General features: G+C 24.1%; 1 protein-coding gene across 1 annotated transcript in view; it reads right to left on the bottom strand.

The window, feature by feature from the left end:
* LOC111641673 (FMRFamide receptor-like) overlaps positions 1–3,713 on the bottom strand; it is a 35,879-nt gene extending 32,166 nt beyond the window's left edge. The window contains exons 1-2 of the mRNA XM_023387876.1: positions 3,646–3,713; positions 3,164–3,279 (exon numbers count right to left, since the gene is read on the bottom strand). The gene's annotated coding sequence lies outside the window, so the exon portion shown is untranslated. The remainder of the gene's footprint in view (positions 1–3,163; positions 3,280–3,645) is intronic.
* Positions 3,714–6,318: the final 2,605 nt, after the last annotated feature.

Raw genomic sequence — 6,318 nt, 5'->3', positions numbered from 1 at the left:
TATTTTGAAATATAATAATAATAAAATAACAAAGTCGTCGTCGGCGTTGTGTTGAATATAAAATGCAAAAGATTTAAACGAAGATTTGTTACAGATTTGTTTGTTGTTTTAACAAGATTGGTTAGAGATACGAAAATGGGTGTGGTCGCTCCTCCTCCTCCTTACTATTTTTATTTCGTCAACCAATAATCATTGAACATTCTCGTCTTTGACTGATTTTTTTTCTAGAACTTTTTATTCTATATCACAAATATTGAAGAGGACGATATATATTTATTAGAAATTTTTAATTAACAATTTTTTTTACCAGTGAAATAAATATTATTTCTATAGGCTAGTTTAAAAATAAATTTTATAAATTAAATTTATATATATATATATATATATACAAGTGCAATAAGACTCACATGTTTATATTATTTTGATTAAAAATTGAATGGAAATATATTTATGAATACACGAAAGTTCGTCTCAGTAAAAAGACTTAAGTGTTACTATATACTTATAAAATCAGAGTCGTCATTAAAGTAAAATAAGAAAATTCTACAAAACTACGGATATTAAAAGAGTTATTAGAAAAATATTTCAAGTCAACCAAAGCATTTAATAATGAACTTTTGAAATTCGATAAACTTTTATGTCTCACCTGAGAATTGGAGTTGCAATATCTAAAATATCTAAAATAGTAATTTTATCGATTAAAAAGTTGCATTAAATAAGTCTAAAAAATATGTAATTAAAATTTAATAAAGCGATATAATTAAATTATTAAATCTTAACAATTTCTACTTCATTTTACATTATTAATATTTCAAATTTTCACACTACATTAATAAATATTTCCATTTGAACTCTCATAGAACTTGACTATCCAATAATAGAGAAGAGTTTGGCTCGACTTGATTAAATTTTGGCAGCAACTTCGTTGCTAAAATAAGTGTAAACGGTGACTACTTTTATTAACATTTGACAAGAGAAAACTTGGAAATAGAATGCTGGCTGGCATGGCATACATTGCATAATGATGCGAACATGTCACATGTTGGGTGTGGTTTAACCCCGAAAAATTAAAAAAAAACGACGAAGATCTTAACAATACAGATATTTATACAGTAAAACCTCAATTAAAATACTATCATTCTATGGTTTTTAAACACGCTACTCTATTAGAAAGGTATATATTTTATTCATATATTCGATTTCTTTATGATTGTTGGTTGAAGCAAAGTAACGATTTAAATGCTTTTCCCTATTTGCATATATATTAGATAGATTTAAAAAATCTTACGAACGTAATTTCTTTACAGCCCATTGCTCCAATGCAATTTGATCAATCGCTGAAAACATATTTTCTCTATTTATACATTGCGTTCTATGTTAATTTCATGAAATATAACACAAATTATCATTAATAAATTCTTATAAAATGAAATGTTAACTGCTTCAAGTTTTTGAATAAAACATTTTTTATAAGTCTTAAAGAGATCGTTGTTCTAATCTATACATTTTATGTTATTGCAGATAGTGCAGTTTAATACGCTGGGATAAAAGCGGGATTATTTTAATTCCTTTATAAAATCCTCGTATGTAACGCTCAAAAAACTTTCGACTGATCAAATTATGTTAATCTGAGATGATTATTAATCATAGATTATGTTAATCCGGAGAATTCGAGCGTGAAAGTGACAAATGGGACTTTCAAATCCTTCTTAATTACATTTTCTTAAACGTAATTAAAAGAGAAGGATTTGTTTAAAGGTAAAATCTGTTATCTAAATTGATTTTTACTTTAAGTAAGATTCCTGTTTACTAAACAGACAACTTGGGAGATGTAAATGAGACATATACAAGGTTTATAAAATATCTAGTGGCAGACTTAATTGTCTGTAAATAGATACAGTTGCAAATATTTAGCTAAATATAGATTTCTAGGAATAGAAATCATGTGGATCTCTCTTCAGGCTATCTACATTAGCGATCTCATCTCCACCTTCATCATGGCTCCGAATGGTTACATCAACAAAGAAGTGTGACAGTTTATGTGACAATTTGTTCAAAACAACGTTATTCCACACAATTTTCAATCGAATTGATTACTTTAAAAGTAAAGTTTCGACTCTTTGTTAAGCTATAGCGTCATTTTACTGAAGATTTTCCAATTAGAAATCACAACAACATACATTTTCGAGATTGTTATTGAGCATTTATCAATATAAGAAAGTGAGAAATCTGATAAAGAAATTCTTTTTGAGTGTTAAAAGTTTTAAACATTTCTTTTATCAGAATGCGTTAATGATTATAATTTGAAACAAAATTAAAATAGAAACAAAAATTTCTATTCTGAACACGAATGAAGGAAAGAAAACTGTTTTCTAAAAGTAGACATTAAACAGTTTGTAGCAATAGACGTCGATATTATTATTTTTTTTTAACAGAAACAATGTTCAATACAACGTTTCGAACAGAAGGAACGATTTTTCTGTAAGAATAAAATTGGATAACAAACGATTTATTTTATTTTATTTTTAATTTTGATAAACAATACTCTCATAAAACTCTACTTTAAAAAAGCTATTGATAATAATCTTTAAATAGTTTGAATAAATAAATTTTTATTTAAGAATAATGATTGATTTTTGCTTTGAAAGCAAACGTTTTCTTAATAAGTAAACAATTTAAAAATTTGCTTTGAAAATATTAAATAAAGCCTATATTAAATTCTTAATATATATATATATAAATATTATTCATACAAAATTAAAAAGCTATAAAAAAAATAAGAATAAGAGTTTAAGAGTGGAGACAAATATATAGAAGGTAGATTTTTATAAATATAATAAGTGTAATTATATAAAAATAATCTTTGATTAGATTGATAATTTGAAAATTTTTAAAGTATATTATAGATATTATTGTATTAAAACATTGTTTTTTTAAACTCTTAATAATACTTTAAACCTAATAATTAAATATAATTTAATACAAAACTCTGAATTAATTCATTTTATACAGAAACGATTTGAAAGTATAAAACACTCAAGAAAAAATTTTGAGGGAGTTTATAACAAATTTTTTAACTTATTTTATCACTTCATAACTTTTTAGACATAAAAAATATTTTTGTGTTGAATAAAATAGTGTATTTATGTATATTAATACTCACCTGTTTGGTGCACAGAACAGGAAAAGTCGGTTTGTGCTTGCTTCAGTTAGGAATGAATTGCGACGGTACTAATCCCGTACTGCGCCACTTTTGGCACCAACTAAAGTCTTTTTCGTCTACAAATAATTTAGAAAAAATGCAAAATAAGGTCACGGGCATATTTTGCGCTTTCCTATTTTGATAAATATACTTTATATACAATTTTACAATCACTTGTTGATACGTCAAATACTTAGTTGTAACATCCCTCTTCCGTAGTTAATAAAATACTTTTTTACATATTTAAAATTTATTAAGAGTTTAACTTTTTAGTTTTCTTTTTATAAATTATGATTTCAAAAATTTTTTCTGTAGTTTTGTTATCGATAAACATATGTGTAACTTTGTTTGCGACTTTTAAAGTTACAAAATGATTTATTTGTTGTTTTTCGTATGTAAAATAGTTATGTTTGACGATACAAAGCTGTAAAACTTCGACTTACCTTTACTACTGTGAGTCAGCAGCACATACAAGCAACAACAGATGTATCAGTGCCACACTCCATCCTTGATTCTTTCTACGAAACTGTGTTATGCCCTCTGTCGGCTGACGATAGTAACATTGTTAACCCCATTTGTAGCTTAAATAAAGGGTTAATATATTTTCTTTTAAAAAGATTCTTTGAATAGATGCTTACAAAATTTTTTTCTCGTTTCTTCTTTATGAATGCTTTTAGTTGATATATATGACATAAAAATGCACATATTCCTCTTAGAAAATTGTATCTGCTTTATGAGATAAATAATCCTCTACACGGATGCATGGATGCTGATGAAGAAATTGCTTTTTTTTTAATTATTTTTTTTTCTGTGTTTGTTGTTAAATTTAATAAATNATATATATATATATATTTTACTGTTTGGAACTGTGCCTTTATGTTTTTTAACCACACTTAAATGTTAACTGAAGATACCCGACTATTTAACATTCTTTATTCAATTCTTTATTTAAAAAGCATATAAAGTATAAGCATATAAGACTTAAAAACAGATAAAGTAAAGAAAATTAGGAATGGCTAACATCCTTAGTATTAAACGTCAAGTTCTACCACGAATACTGTAAAAGTAGTGGAGGACTAGAAAAGGAGCGAGAACAAACTATTATAGACAAACTCCAAGATGAGGTCCAATAATTCTTAATAGATATAAACTTTTGAAAAATATATTTAAGTGAAAAAAATTGACTAATGTATCGATCAAGGATAAGAATTGAATAAAGGATGTCGAACAGACTGGTGCGTTCAGTTAACACTTCATTGCGTTCGAAATAACACTTCATATAGTATTATATGAACAATATTAAACAACAATATTAAAGAAAATTTGTGTACTTCGTAAGACGAGCAACCAAATTTCGTTTAGCTAATTTAATCGATAATTACAGAAAATGATCGAATTACCATGAAATAAATTTAATCCCTAATTATTATAAATTACAAAAAATTAATTTATCATATGACACTCAATTCTTACTCAGATTTTGATACATAAATAAGGACCCTGAATTTATATCCTTACAGTATTTTTCCGATAAAAAAATCAATACTTAATTGAATTTTATTATGAAATTCTTTGTATTTATTTTTATTTAATACTTACGTAATAATGCCATATTTCTTTATTATATAAAACTTTAATCCAAGTTAAGTAAAAATATATATATTTCTTTATTAAAAAATAAATATTTTTATTATTAACGTTTCTTCGTAACAAAACTGAATTTTTAATGGAAAAAAATAATTAAAAAACTTCTATATGTTCTTTGGTAAGTTGGTCATGTGTAACCAATAATCATTTTGCAGCAGATGGTTTCTCATTACGCTCCAAGTATTTTTGGATTCACATTCCTCTTTTGTTTCCTCGATCCTTTTATCTTAATGAACTCCTATATAAGAATAAGTCCAACACCTGCTTTGAAGTATGCCAAATTTATCGATATAATCTCATTAAAATTGACACTTTAACGATAACTTAACAAAAATATTACACTTTTTATAAATTTTTATAGAATTCTGCTGATTTTAAATTTCATATAATTGTATATAAAAGTCAACATAGTTCTGAGTTACAGAAACATTTAAAAATTTTCAATTATCTTCAATTTTTAAAAATAAGTTTTTTTTTTTATTTTAATTTAACTACATAAAATCATTTTTTAATTAATTAATTAGTAATTTTTAGCTAAATTTGTTAGAATTTATTATAAAAATTTGCTTTAAAATATTGATAATCAATCAAATTAAATCGAATGTATTATGAAAATTATACTTTAAAGCTTATTTGCTGAGAATATATTATTGAAATAAATGGTGTTTCCCATTGGTATAAACGCTGTGATGTCTTAATTTAAATAGATTATTTAACTTATTTTAATTGAACATTAAATGAGACAATAATATGATTCAATTTGAATATTTTAAATAATAAAATTTTTACTTTAAAATTATCAAAAATAAATTATTACTCGACATTGACCAATTAAGTCAGTTTGAAGTTTTTAGTAATTTTGTTAAAACGGAATTTATAAATTATTAATTTATATTATTTAAATAAGTATAAAATATTTAATTAATTGCAATTAAAATATTCAAATATCTTTAAATTTAATAATGGTATCTAAATTTAGAATTACTACAATTTAAATATAAATTGAATAAAATATAAATTAAATTTATTTAAATTAATTTATTCAGTAATTTTTGATATAGTAACCCTTTTTGATTTTTTTATATCAAATAATCTATTTTATCTTTTTATGCGCTTAATAACTAAAATTATGAGTTATATTTCCAAACATAGGCTTTAAAGGTTTAAAAATTAATTTAAAAAAGAAAAACATAAGTAAAAAATGGCCAAAAAATTGCTAAAATTCTTGAAAAATCTTAAAGTTCACACGAGTGATAAATTCCAAACTAACCAATTAGAGTAAAAAATTATCATCACTAACCTCCGCCTCCTTTTCATTTATTGGTTAATCAAATTTAAATAAATTTCAAATACTTTTCTAATTAGTTTAAATTTTCGTGACGTCTAATAAATGCGTAAATTAACAAATTTTATTGGTTCGTATTTGAAATTTTTAAAAACATAAAAATTAATGTAATTTACGTAAAATT

The sequence above is a fragment of the Centruroides sculpturatus genome, unplaced genomic scaffold, assembly GCF_000671375.1.
Source record: "Centruroides sculpturatus isolate CEXI.00-Female unplaced genomic scaffold, Cexi_2.0 scaffold1602, whole genome shotgun sequence".
Classification (NCBI taxonomy): domain Eukaryota; kingdom Metazoa; phylum Arthropoda; class Arachnida; order Scorpiones; family Buthidae; genus Centruroides; species Centruroides sculpturatus.
The sequence above is the reverse complement of the archived record's forward strand: the minus strand, read 5'-3'. Positions and strand labels throughout refer to the sequence as shown.